General features: G+C 41.1%; 1 protein-coding gene across 5 annotated transcripts in view; it reads right to left on the bottom strand.

Annotated features, from left to right (window-relative positions):
* The window catches only part of DLGAP1 (DLG associated protein 1), an 876465-nt gene that overhangs the window by 36762 nt on the left and 824313 nt on the right, over positions 1–15390 (bottom strand). The window lies entirely within an intron of this gene.

The raw sequence follows: 15390 nt of genomic DNA, 5'->3' as shown, positions 1-15390 counted from the left end.
TTGGTAAAAAAAAAATCGCAATAAGCGTATTTTGATTGGTTTGCGCAAAAGTTATCGCAGCTACTAACTACGGGAAATTTATGTAATTTTTATTGTTTTTTTTTTAACTAGTAATGGCGGCGATCTGCGATTTTTTTGCGGGACTGCGACATTGCGGCGGACAGATCGTACCCTTGACTGACATTTTTGACACTTTTGGGGGTACCAGTGACATTCCTACAGTAATCAGTGCTACAAATATGCACTGTTACTGTAAAAATTACACTGGCAGGGAAGAGGTTAACTTTTATTGGTGATCAAGGGGTTAATGTATGCCTGATGCTTACTAACGTGTGTGGGGGGAGGGGACTAAGTGACACAGGCACAGATCGCAGGTTCAGCTATGCTGAATCCTGCAATCTGACCCTGCCTGTCACTTAGGAGATCCGCCCGCTTTGTTTACACAAGCAGGCGGATCTCCACACTCGATCCCCGATGATCGGGGAAGAGCGGCGGTGACCACCGCCGTTCCTCCCCTGGCCCGACTCCCGCTGTGACTGAAAACAGCGGGAGCGAGCCTCAGGCGGCGCGTGCACGCCGCCCACAAGGGGAGGAGTCCAGCGACGTAGGTCTACATCGCTGGACGATATCGAGCCACTTTGCCGCACTACGGTCAATGTGACTGGTCGGCAAGTGGTTAAAACTGTTAGAATATTGTATTTTGCGGAGTAAGTATGAAACACAGCATTTAAATACTAGTTTATATTTAATCTTCAATGAGCAGGTAGAGTGGGTCTGATACTTCATTGTTCCATATAGCTGGTTTATTGCTGTACTATATAGTCTTAACCACTCGACGAACAGCCGCTGCAGAAGTACTGCAGCAGGCTGGCTCTCCCAGGCAAAACCCCGTACATGTACGGTGCTCGCCTGGGAGGAGCCAGGGGGCGAGCGTGTGCCGCTGGCGGCACGCTCCCGCCCCCGCTCGTCAGCAGGGAAGCTGGCGCGAGTGTCAGGCAGCTCCGATTGCTGTCAGACACTGGCGATCTCCCCCCACTGACAGAGAAGAACGGACAGCTGATGTAAACACAGCCGACCGTCCTTCCTGAGATGATCACAGAGACCATGTGATCCTGCTATATAGGATCGCATGTCTCTATGGTCATCTCACAAGCCCAACCCCCCCCACAGTTAGAATCACTCCCCTAGGCTTACATTTAACCCCTTGATCACCCATACTGTTAACCCCTTACCTGCAAATGGCATTATTACAGTAACAGTACATATGTTTAGCACTGATTACTGTAGTAACCCCAAAAGTGTCAAAAATGTCAGTTAGGGGTCCGATCTGTCGGCTGCAATGTTGCAGTCCCGCAAAAAATTGCCGATCACTGGCATTACTAGTAAAAAAAAGAAAAACAATAAAAATGACATAAATCTTTCCCGTAGTTAGTAGACGCAATAACTTTTGCGCAAACCAATCAAAATACACTTATTGCGATTTTTTTTACCAAAAATATGTAGCAGAAAACAAATCAGCCTAAAATGTTAAAAAATTATGGGAAAAAAATTACGTCAATATATTTTGGGTACAGCGTTGCACGCCCACGCAATTGTCCGTTAAAGTAACGCAGTGCCGAATCGCAAAATAGGGCCTGGTCATTAAGCAGCAAAATCTTCCGGTCTTAAAGTGGTTAAATAACAGGATCTAAGTTTGCACATATTGAGCTGAAGTACTGACTGAGCAGAGGAAACAACTCCTCCTCTCGTACCAGAAGAAATAAAGTCTAGATGTTCTGTGTGCAGGGGCAGTCAAGAAGTGCAGCGCTAGTGCTGGGCTTTCTTATTAGAAAGTGCCCTCTTCCAGAATGCAACATGTATGTTCTTCCTCATTGTTCTGTCCCTGCAGATGACCATTAGATGACGTGGCTCCCCAAATCATCACTGACTGTGGAAACTTCACACTGGACCTCATGCAACTTGGATTCTGTGCCTCTCCACTCTTCCTCCAGACTCTGGGACCTTGATTTCCAAATGAAATGCAACATTTTCCACAGTCCGTGATGATTTGGGGAGCCATGTCATCTGCTGGTGTTGGTCCACTGTGTTTTCTGAAGTCCACAGTCAGCGCAGAAATTCTACAGAACTTTTCAATCTGTAACAAACACAGCATTGATCAGAACATGACATAAGAAATGTGAGCTGATTTTATTACAGGGATTGTGTATTAGTTAGATTTATAATTAATTAAACAAATTAAATTAGTTAAAATATGAAATACTGCATTTAAATAGTTTATATTTAATCTGCAGCGAGCAGGTTGAGTGGGTCTGGTACTTCATGGTTCCAGATAGCTGGTTTATTGCTGTACTATATAGTCCTAAATAACAGGATCTAAGTTTGCACATATTAAGCTGAAGTATTTACTGAGCAGAGGAAACAATTCTTCCTCTTGTACTAGAGGCAATAAAGTCTAGATGTTCTGTCTGCAGGAGCAGTCAAGAAGTGCAGAGCTAGTGCTGGGCTTTCTTATTAGAAATGTACACTGCAAACATTGAGGCAAGGAACCACCCTGTGTTATAGTGGAACTAAATAGATTTGGGCTCTTGCCATAATGTATAAAGAATGCACAACATATTTGCACATTATGACAGATCTTCCTCCCAAAGTGCCCTCTTCCAGAATGCAACATTTATGCTCTCCCTAATTGTTCTGTCCCTGCAGATGACCATTAGATGACATGGCTCCCCAAATCATCACTGACTGTGGAAACTTCACACTGGACCTCATGCAACTTGGATTCTATGCCTCTCCAGAATTTGATTTCCAAATGAAATGCAAAATTGTTCACAGTCAGTGATGATTTGGGGAGCCATGTCATCTGCTGGTGTTGGTCCACTGTGTTTTATGAAGTCCAAAGTCAGCGCAGCCCTCTACCAGGAAATTCTAGAGCACTTTGTGCTTACCTCTGCTGACCAACTATATGGAGATGCTGATTTCATTTTTCAGCAGGACTTGGCACCTGCCCACACTGCCAAAAGTATCAATACCTGGTTTAATGGTCATGGTATTATTGTGCTTGATTGGTCAGCAAACTTGCCTACTTAAAACTCCATAGAGAATATGTGGGGTATTGTCAAGAGGAAGATGAGAGACACCAGACTCAACAATGCAGATGAGCTGAAGGCCGCAATCAAAGCATCCTGGGCTTCCATAACACCTCAGCAGTGCCACAGGCTGATTGCAACCATGCTACACTGCATTGATGCAGTAATTCATGCAAAAGGAGCCCTGACCAAGTATTGAGTGCATACTATACTGTACATGGACATACTTTCAGTAAGCCAACATTTCTGTATTAAAAATCAATTTTCTTTATTTTTTTTCTGAGATACTGCATTTTGGGTTTTCACTAGCTGTAAGCCATAATCATAAAAATTAAAAGAAAGAAATGCTTGAAATATATCACTCTGTGTGTACCGCATCTATATAAAATACATGAGTTTCACTTTTTAAATTACATTACTGAAATAAATTAACTTTTTGTTGATATTCTAATTTTATGAGATGCACCTGTATATACACTCACCGACCACTTTATTAGGTGCACCTTGCTAGTACCGAGTTGGACCCCCTTTTGCCTTCAGAATTACCTTAAATCTTTGTGGCATAGATTCAACAAGGTATTGGAAACATTCCTCAGAGATTTTGGTCCATAGTGACATGATAACATCACGTAGTTGCTGCAGATTTGTCTGCTGCACATCCATGATGTGACTTTCGTTCCACCACATCCCAAAGGTGCTCTCCTGGATGAGATCTGGTGACTGTGGACAGGGCAGCCATCACAAATTTTGGGGCCCCTTACACAGCTTTAGGTCTGGGCCCTACCCAGGTCTGACCACCAACATTCCCCAGGTCCATCCCACTGAGTCCTTTAGTGCACCCACTTCGCCTTCCCCCTGCAGACGGAACTAATGAGCTGCATCGGCTCACTCCATGGCCCGCCCTGCTTTAGCAATTGCTAGTAACTACAGCAGCTGCAACTTGGTCTCGTTGGTTGGCAGCCTGGGCCCCTTGGGACGCCTGGGCTCCCTACATGTCTATGGGCTGTCTCCCCCTGATGGCGGCCCTGACTGTGGAGGCCATTGGAGGACAGTGAACTCATTGTCATGTTTAAGAAAACCAGTAATGAGATGGTTTGAGCTTTGTGACATGGTGCATTATCCTGCTGGAAGGAGCAATCAGAAGATGGGTACACTGTAGTCCAAAAGAGATGGACATGGTAACAAAACAATACTCAGATAGGGTATGGCGTTTAAATGATGCTCAACTGGTACTAAGGGGCCCATAGTGTGCCAAGAAAATATCCCCCACACCATTACACCACCAGCCTGAACCTTTGATACTAGGCAGGTTGGAGCCATGCTTTTTATGTTGTTTACGCCAAATTCTGACCCTACTATCTGAATGTCGAAGCTGAAATTGAGATTCATCAGACCAGGCAACGTTTTTCCAATCTTCTATTGTCCAGTTTTGGTGAGCCTGTGCGAATTGTAGCTTCAGTTTCCTGTTCTTATCTGACAGGAGTGGCACCCGGTGTGGTCTTCTGCTGCTGCTTCTGCTACTGTAGCCCGTCTACTTCAAGGTTCGATGTGTTGTGCATTCAGAGATGCTATTCTGCATTCCTTGGTTGTAATTAGTGGTTATTTGAGTTCCTGTTGCCTTTCTATCATCTTGAACCAGTCTACCTATTCTCCTCTGACCTCTGACATCATCAAGGCATTTTCCTCCACACAACTGCCACTCACTGGATATTTTTTTCCCCACCATTCTCTATAAACCCTAGAGATGGTTGTGTGTGAAAATCCCAGTAGATCAGTCATTTTTTAACTATTCAGACCAGCCCGTCTTGGCACCAACAACCGTGCCACGTTCCTTTCTTCCCCATTCTGATGTTCCGTTTGAGCTTCAGCAAGTCATCTTCACCAGTTCTAGATGCCTAAATGCAGTTTCTGCCATGTGATTAGCAATTTGTGTTACCAAGCAATTCAACAGGTGCTCCTAATAAAGCGGCCGGTGAGTGTATATTTATATAAAAAAAAAAATAAAATAAAGACTGACAAAAAACACTGTATTATGTAGTACACTGTAAGTTTGATCTGCTCTAACAGCATGTTAAAAAAAAATGTAAAAAAAAAAAAATGTTGGTTTATATATATTTATATGTTAAATAGGATTTTATAAAAATTTATAAAAATAATGTATAATATATGATATTTAAAAAAAGAAAAAAAAATACAAAAAATAAAGACTGACAAAAAAAAAAAAAACTGTATTATGTAGTAAGAAAATGTGCACTGTAAGTTTCATCGGCTCTAACAGCATGTAAAAAAATAAAAACAATGTAAAAAAATAAAAATTAGTTTGTTTTATATGAAAGATAGGATTTTATAAAAATTAACTAAAACAATACAAAATATTTGATATTTATAAACAAAAAAAATGCAAAAAGTAAATAAAGACTGAAAAAAAACACTGTATAACATAGTAAGCAAATGTACACTGTACGTTTAAACTGCTCTATCAGGATGTCAAAAAAATATGTAAAAAAAAAAGAAAAAAAATTTGGTTTATATATATTTATCTGTAAAATAGGATTTAAAAAAAAAAATTATTAAAATGTATAATATATGATATTTTCTGGACTTCAGTGTAATCAATACTTGTCAGGTGGGTGGGGGACCCTCGCATGTGGGCCGGAGAACCCAGGAGGGCAGACTACACGTGGGGGGGCCCCTGCGTCCTCCTCCCTTCCTAGACCTTCCACCCTAAATGGCAATTCCTAGCTTAGCCATCCCACACTCCTTGGTACCTTCGTTCCCAAGTTATTTGGGTGCATAGTATGGAATTTGGCACCATTCTGATTGCTCTACTCGTGCATCATATCTGTACTTTTACTGTCAAAGCAACTGTTCTTGATATGCTAAGGTTTTGTTTTTATGATTGATGGACCCCCCCCCCCCTTATTCTCTATGTTTACTATTGTACTCTATGGCATTATAATGTCTTGCACAACATTTTATTTACGGAGTTTTCCGTTGTTTGTTATATTTTGGAAAAATTCAATAAAAATTAATAAAAAAAAAAAAAGAAAATATATGGTATTTAAAAAAAATATATATATAATAAAGACTGACTAAAAACACTGAATTATGTAGTAAGAAAACATGCACTGTAAGTTTAATCTCCTCTAACAGCATGTAAAAAAAAAAAAGTAAAAATAGAAATGTATTTTTTTATGTTTATCTGAAAAATAGGATTTCATAAAAATGAACTAAAACAATGTAAAATATATGATATTTATAAACAAAATAAAAATATTACAAAAAGTAAATAAAGACTGACAAAAAAAAAACACTGTATAATAAAGTAAGCAAATGTACACAGTAAGTTTGACTCTAGCAACATATCAAAAAAAATACGTAAAAAAAAAAAAAATTAGTTTGTTTATATATATTTATCTGTAAAATAGGATTTAAAAAATATTATTAAAACAATGTATAATATATTATATTTTAAAAAGAAACAAAATTGTATTATGTAGTAAGAAAATGCACACTAGGTTTGATCTGCTCTAACAGCATCTTATTTAAATACAAATTTCTGTAAAAAGTGATTTTATTTTAGCGCGTGGCAGGCTTGGCATAAAAGGAACATAGTCCAACATTTAACATGTAGATTCTATGCACAGAAAAAATCACAAGTAGTTCTATTCAGCTAGCCACGTGTTTTTCTACTGATGTTTGCACTTCACTAAACATCGGCAATAAAATAATTCTACTAAATAATCAATAGAACTCTAGAAATGTATTTCCTGTGCATTGAGGGAGAAGAGATATTTGTGGAAGTCCCTTCACATGGACTTTGTGTTTCCAGCTAGGACTGCAACTATTTCATCTATGGAGCGGTTTAGTTGCCAGTGAGATAATGGCACACAGATCCCTGCAGTGTTACAGGCTGTTGTCAAGTTGTAATGAGCTCGGTCCATGAAGCAGCTGTTTCACACAAGGGTTGCTTTGTCCCACAAAGGCCTGGATCGTTTTACTGGGAGTGGCCAGACCTCATGTTAGCGGCAGCATCAGTTCAAGCAAAATACTTCCAATACAATTCCCATTTTCTTTGCTTAGAGTCTCTCTAGTAAAATAAACTCTGAGATGATGTTTGACAGCCAGACTGATAACAATCTGGGACTGTTCTACTATGCAGGCTTGAAGGATGCTTTTAGCAAGATTACAAACACTAAGGACTTTTTGTTTGTACTGGCCTGGAAAAAAAAAAAAACCTGAAAAGCTAAAAGAACCTAATATAACCTAATAACTTAACAGCAGTGCCGGGACAAGGTCATCTAGAGCCCAGGGCGAGCCCAAATTGTCCCCCCCCCCAAATGTATGAGCACTAAGTGTCAAAAATCCGACCCCCCCCATAAAAATTGAGCACTAATCTGCATGCACACATCTTTGCCCCCCAGCTGAAATCCTCTCTCTCTATATGCCCCCAGCGCAAATCCCCCCCAAAATGTCCCCCTCCTAGCACAAATCTTCTACCCCTCAAATATCTAAATTTTTCTCCCCCTCCAAATACCCCCCAACACGAATTCCCCTTCCCCCAATCTTTCCCATCATAGCACAAATCCCCCCCCCCCCCAATGTTCCCCTTCTAACACAAATACCCCCCAATCATCCCAAATAGCATCAATCCCCCCCCCCCAAAAAAAAAAATTCCCCTCCTAGCACAAATCCCTTCCCCTACCTTTCCTAGCACAAACCTCCCAAATCCCCCCTCCTAGCAAAAGTCTTGTTTCCCCCTCCCAACACAAATCCCCCCAAATCGCCTCCCCAATTTCCCCTCTTGAAACCATTCTCACCATCTGCCGACCCCAATTTCCTCCTCCCAACACAAATCCCCCCAAATCACCCCCCTTTAAATTTCCCCTCCTGGAACCATTCTTACCATCTGCCACCCCCAATTTCCTCCTCCCAACACAAATCCCTCCAAATCGCCTCCCCAAATTTCCCCTCCTGGAACCATTCTTACCATCTGCCGCCCCCAATTTCCTCTTACCAACACAAATCCCCCCCAAATCGCCTCCCCAAATTTCCCCTCCTGGAACCATTCTTACCATCTGCCGCCCTCAATTTCCTCCTCCTAACACAATTCCCCCCAAATCGCCACCCCAATTTGCCCTCCTGGAACCATTCTTACCATCTGCCGCCCTCAATTTCCTCCTCCCAAACACAATTCCCCCCAAATCGCCTCCCCAATTTCCCCTCCTGGAAGCATTCTTACCATCTGCCGCCCCCAATTTCCTCCTCCCAACACAAATCCCCCCAAATCACCCCCCCCCCCCAAATTTCCCCTCCTGGAACCATTCTTACCATCTGCCGCCCCCAATTTTCTTTTCCCAACACAATTCCCCTTTCCCCAATCTCCTTGAGGTGCCCCCTCAACTCACATGACACCACAGTGCCCAGGGCAGCCGCCCCTCTTGCCTGTCCTGCCCTTGTTCCGGCCCTGCTTAAAAGGTAACTCCACTTTTGTGGGGGAAAAAATTACAAATAAAGAAAAAACAATATAGTGTATACAACTGCAACACAAATCATATTGTGATTGAATGTTATTTAAATGACCTTTCCTTTTCAATCTGAAGCGGTTGTCATTTTCTGAAAATGCAAAGCAATATGGCTACCTGGAGGTGTTTTATACACAGAATGTGTACTGACCACACCCCAGAAACATAATTTCCTGCTTGTGTGATTGGTTCACCAATTCTCCCAGAAGTCTACACTAAGATACAAGTCAGATTTCTGGCATCCCCTGCAACAAAAATGTCATTTTTGGTGAGATACTCCCAATAGGAACACGTCTAAAGGGATGCAGGCCCAGCAGCTTTCCTCATTAGAGCCCTGCAGCTGCCACAGCTGATAGATAAGTATGAAACCACTCCCATTTGATCCACTCAGCACAGAGGAACAATCAATGATTTCTTCAGAATAACAAAAGGTAGGATTCTTCAACATAGTTTGTTAAAATCCTTTTATGTACAGAGATCACCCAGAGGGGAATGTTTTTTTCTCAACAAAAGTGGAGTTATGCTTTAATATTAAAGTGACACAAAATTCTGGTATAAAAAAAGAAAAATAATTAAAGTATGCGCTCTTAACCAATTATCGACCACAGTTTTACGTCGGTACTTTGACGTTAAATACCAGGGTTATTATAGCAGCAGATAGCTGCCATAATCTCAGTATTTTTTTTAACTGCGTGCGGTCTGCTTTAACATAAGGGTGGTCCCAGCGGCGGATTTGCCACGGGATCACCCTTATAGGCAGCGGGAGAGGTGCCCCCCCTAGCGCCGTTTCCCAGATGTTTTTCCCACTTATCGGACCCGCCAGTAGCAGGGAAAACAATTCGGTCTCTCAGTCAGGAAGTCGAGTGAGGGCAAGATGGCCCTCACTCGACTCTATGGCCTTGGAGGACTAGAGTAACTTCATACGTCGCTTCCTAGCAATGGATTTAAAGAGCCCATTTTTCTTAGTGTAGATGTGAGGTCTTTTTTGACCCCAGATCTCACAATAAAGAGGACCTGTCCAGCTTTTTTTCTATTACAAGGGATGTTTACATTCCTTGTAATAGGAATAAAAGTGATCAAAAATTTTTTTTCCCAAAAAACAGTGTAAAAATAAAAAAAATAAAAGATAAAATAAATAGGAAAGGAAAAAAAAAATGTAAGTGCCCATACACATACGCAAGTCACGGCCACATATGTAAACGGTGTTCAAACCAAACATGTGAGGTATTGCCGTGATCGTTAGAGTGAGAGCAATAATTCTACCACTAAACCTCCTCTGTAACTCTAAACTGGTAACCTGTAGAAAATTTTAAAATTTTGCCTAAGGGGATTTTTAAGTACCGATGTTTGTCGCCATTTTGAAGCATGACATGTTGGGTGTCTATTTACTCGGTGTAACATTATCTTTCACATTATAGAAATAAATTGGGATAACTTTACTGTTTTCTTATTTTTTTAATTGAAAAAAGTGATTTTTTTTCTGAAAAAAATTGCATTTGTAAGACTGCTGCGCAAATACGGTGTGATAAAAAATATTGCAACAACCTCCATTTTATTCTCTAGGGTCCCTGCTAAAAAAATATATAACATTTGGGGGTTCTAAGTAATTTTGTAGCAAAAGAAACACTGATCTTAACTTGTAAACAACAAGTGTCAGAAAAAGGCCCGGTCCAGAAGTGGTTAACTCAAAAAAGTCTCTTCTATTATCCTCAGCCTCCTCCAAATCACCAAATGTATTTTTGTGCTGCTGTGATCTGACTTCCTGTTACAGGGTGGCTACGTTTCTTTTACATGGACGCACTGTATGTGGGAACGTAACTCCCCTCTCCTGCGTCAACCTGAGATAGACTATGAATTACAGGATAAGCTTTGATAAACAGCGGACATGACTGCACTAATGTGCACTGCTTGTTCCAAACAAAAAAGGAAGTGAGAGGGAAAAGGAGAGTTTTGGTAGCTGACAGAGAATATTACATGGAGGCAGAAAAACATAGTAAATGAAAAATTAGATTACAGGGCCACTAAGTAGGGCATATGTATGGATTCTATCCATACAACAGGAATATTAGAAAGGGGGCTAATTTAGCCCCTCTTTCATATGGGATGGTGGAAGGGATAGCAAGAAAAGAAAGGGTTAAAGATGCTTAGTTAATGAGGCCCATATTTCTCCTCAGTCACGTTTTCCTGCCAGGATGGGTTACCAGGCAGTTTAGTGGGGGTCTCTAGGCAGTTAGGGTAGTTGCCAGGCAGTTAAAGCTTCCCTGTAGGGATTCAGCGAATGGGCCCCTTTCTCCACCCGCTCTCCTCAGCCTATGAGGTGGAGGTTACCTCAGGGAGAGCTATATTTAAACTGCTTCCCGACCCTCCGGGGCTCAATCTTCGTCATACCTCTCACCTGTTTTCCCCTCCCTCCCCTGGTTTGTCGCGGCTTCACATAAATGAACTGGTTTGGGTCACCTCTGTTTCAGAGGGGGTCGTGTATTTTTTATATATGATGAATTCATGTTGGATATGGTGTATGGTGGATGTTGATCAATTTGTTATGATCTACTGTAAATGACAACCCGAGTTGTTGATGACTGGGTTGGTCTGTTGGTTTATATATTTATGAAATATGGTTTTATGTTTATATTGATACCAGATAATAAAGCAAGCCGCGGCCGATTTTATCCAATCTTCAGTCCGAGTGCCTTTTTTCAAAAAAAAAAAATAAAAATAAAATTATATATAATATGTATGTGTTTTTAAGGTTGATTCTTGCTGATTTAGGTAAAAAGTTTAAGGTAAGCATTGCTCCTTCCTACCATCCCATATCATTTAGTGTCACATTGAAAGACCACTTAGGCCGCTTTCACATGGACGCTATCTGGTCTATTCAGTAGGAAATCAGGAACAGATCCCCGCGGAATCGCGGTAGAATGGGACAGATGTCACTTTTGTGACATCTGTACCTGTTTAGTTTTTTGCTGTATTTTGAAACTCATGTTGCATTTTTGGGTGGCCATATGAAAATGGAGCCGTGCTTCATAGACACACACAGTGGGGCCTAGCCCTGCCTCCCACTTCCTCCTCACTGCACTTGATTGACAGCAGCAAGAGCCAATGGCTCCTGCTAATGTTCTAGGCCCTGTGTGAAGAGGAAGAGAAGGGAGAAGAGATGCAGCCGTGCACAGTGCTGGATCTCTTCTCCCCTCTCCTCCCCTTTACACAGGGAAGAGGGTGACAGGGAAATATATATTTTTTTTTTTACCTTAAAGAGATTGTAAAGGCAGAAGGTTTATTTTTATCTGAATGCATTCTATGCATTCAGATAAAAAAAACCTTCTGTGTGCAGCAGCCCCCCTCAGCCCCCCTAAAACTTACTTGAGCCCATCTTTATCCAGTGATGTTGCAAAAATGTCTCAGCTGCCCGGGACTTCCCTCCTGATTGGCTGAGAGCATCTCGATTGGCGATTGGCTCTTGCTGCTGTCTATCAAAGTCAATAAGGAGAGAGAAGGGGCGTGGCCAGGTCATGGCTCCATGTCTGAATGGACACAGAGAGCTGTGATTTGGCTTCAGTGTCCCCATAGCAATGAAGAGAGATAACACTCAGGCTCATCAAAGTCCACGATTCAAGGTGGGTGCTGAACCTCGGCTCGCCACCAGGAGAAGCGTGAAAGAAGAAAATGGTACAAGGTACAGCAGGGTAGGACAGTAGATGCATTTCACACGACTTTTACGTGCTTGTTCACTTGCAGTAGCAGTCGTGTGAAACGCGTCTACTGTCCTACCCTGCTGTACCTTGTACCACTTATGTGAATAAAGGAACTTTTCTTCATTGAAATCCATGGTGGTGTGCAACCATTTTTTTCTTTCATGTTCCCATAGCAAGCTGTTTGCTGTGGGGGCAATCAACAGGGAGGAGGGGCCAGGAGCACCGAAGAGGAGGATCCAGGCAAAAACTACTGCACAGATTGCACGGTAATATGTTTGTTTTGTTTTTTTTTTGTTTTTTTAAACCACTTTTTTAAACCACTTCTGGCTTAATGACCAGGCAACTTTATGCGATACGGCACTGCATTACTTTAACTGACAATTGCGTGGTCCTGCGACACTGTACCCAAATAAAATGTATGTCCTTTTTTTTCCCACAAATATAGCTTTCTTTTGGTGGTATTTGATCACCTGTGCAATTTTTTTTTTTTGCTCTATAAACAAAGAAATAAAGAGCAACAATTCTGAAAAAAAAAAAAAAATAATTTTTACTTTTTGCTATATAACATTCCTAATAAAAAAATTTAAAAATCAAATTTTTTTTATCATTTTAGACAAATTGTACTCTGCTACATATTTTTGGTAAAAAAAATCCCAATAAGTGTATATTGATTGGTTTGTGCAAAAGTTTTTGCGTCTATAAACTAGGGGAAAGATTTATGTCATTTTTATTTATTTATTTTTTACTAGCAATGGCGGCGATCAGCGATTTTTAGCGGGGCTGCAACATTGCGGCAGACAGATCGGACCCCTAACTGACTTTTTTTACACTTTTGGGCCAGTGACATTACTACAGTAATCAGTGCTAAAAACATGTACTGTTACTGTACTAATGACACTGGCACAAAAGGGGTTAACACCAGCGGTGATCAAAGGGTTAAATGTGTCCCTAGTGGATGCTTTCTAACTGTGGGGGGGGGGGGGTGAGCTTGCTGCATGAACACAGAGAACTGTGCTACTAAATAGGAGGAACTCAGGATCCCTATGTTCATAATTGACAGGCCGCCGTTCTGTCTCCATGGGGAGTGATCGCGGGTGCACGGCGGACATCCTGGCTGCAGGACCTGCTGATTGGCTCCCCCTGTAGCCAATCAGTGCGTGCTCGAGTGCGTCTGGTGGCGCATGCGTACCCCCACTAGCGGTCCCACAAAGCGATGCACAGGTACGTAGTTTCGCAGGACAGAGCCGACCTACTGCCGTAAAACTACAGCAGCTGGTCGGCAAGTGGTTAATGCAAGGAATACATTAATGTAAAAAATTTTTTAGCTTTAGTATCACTTCCAAGGGGTTAAAGTAGTTTGTTTATTTTGAAGGGGTTGACAGCGTACCCTTATGCCCAAAAAACTAGACAAGCAACATTTTTTTATGCAGCACACTACCAGGCACACCACGGTCATTGTGTTGGGCTGCGGTATATTGTCCATTGGCGGGTACTGTGCAATGTGTTGCATTGCCATGCAAAATGAATAGCACAGTCATTGCAGTAACGTGGTAAGACATGCGTTTTATTGTATGTTACCATAATGTGACTATCTTAATGGGCCCTACATTATTTGGCATTTAAAGCCCTTTCAAAATCACATACTCAGGTGTACATTTTAAAGTCACTACTTATGGCAATTAGTTGTGTTTTTATTGTTACTCGTTTAAATCACTTTGTAGAGATCTGTTTTTCAGATGAAAATGCATTTTTAGAGCCAAAAATCAAAATTCAACCTGCTGTGATTCAATGCTCTATGACAATAAAACAGGAAAACTCACAGGGGTGAATACTTCTTATAAGAACTGTAAGGAGAGTTTCTTGTGACAAGTTAAAATAATGTTCTTTGCACAATTTTAAAAGAGTCAATTTTGTCAATGTATCAGACAGGCTGTGTTGTGCTGTGCATAGGGCAAAGGTTATTTTTTAATTTTCTTATGTTTTCAGTAAGAAGTTACCTATCTGGTCCTCATACCTGTGATTAATGGACTATACACTTCCCTTTAAAAATGCTTGAGGCTAAAGAAACATCATTCATACCAGCAGAGTTTTTCTAGTGTGCAATTAATAGTACAGCTTTTGTTGCATCTAATTACTCATTATTGTTCATTTATTAAAAAGTGCTGACAGGTATGAAGTGTAGGCACCAAGATGTACCACATACCTGCAACAGCTTTTAGTATGGCTCTGTCACTTTAAAAATACTGAACTATCAGAACAGCCCAATATTTAAAGTCTAACTTCACTTTTAAATAGTTTGTCTAGGCCAAGCTGGCCAAAAAACTATTTTCCTTTACTAACTTTTAGCCCTGTATGTGGCATCAGGCGGGTGAAACTTCCTGTCCTTGCTCATCCATTCACATTGTATTTTTATTTTAGGTTAATAAATGGCTCCCTCTGATTGGCTGAGGTGGAGAAGCGGTTGGATAACGTCACCATTTCCACCTCAGTCGATTGATTTTGTTCTGGCAGCAGATGGGAATTCCCCAATTATTTAAAGTGAAGGTAAAACTTTAATTAGGCTTTAAGCATTTTAGCCAAGCTTGAGGTACTAATGGGCCATACACACTATAAGATTTTTTGAAGACTTTTTCCTTTAGATTTACCGAAACCATATAATATGAGGTCAAACTTAAACACTTTCAATTTGTATGCAATCTGGCAGGCCCTTGCACTACATAGAAAAGGTAAATCTGAAGGAAAAAGTCTTCAGAAAATCTTATAGTGTGTATGGCCCTTTAGGCCACATTCAGACTTTTGTGTTATGCTGAAATAGTACCTTGAATACCCCTGTATGTTGTGGTTGTAAAGGTGCCCATCTAATAGTTTTTTGAAACTCCTCGCTGATACCACTGCTTGTGGAAGAGAGTTCCACATCCTCCAAATGCATGTGTATAGTGTAGTATGGGCGATCCATGGTGCCATTACATTTGAATAGTACCCCAATGCACATGCATTTCAGCGCACCTCAACATGCAGATGTTTGGTATTCGTGCGCTTTGATGCAGTAAAAATATAAGTGCAGGTTTTTGTGCGTTGATGTGT

Source organism: Pelophylax lessonae (genome assembly GCF_965119305.1).
Source record: "Pelophylax lessonae genome assembly, chromosome: 5".
In the NCBI taxonomy this organism is placed as follows: Eukaryota; Metazoa; Chordata; class Amphibia; order Anura; family Ranidae; genus Pelophylax; species Pelophylax lessonae.
The sequence above is the reverse complement of the archived record's forward strand: the minus strand, read 5'-3'. Positions and strand labels throughout refer to the sequence as shown.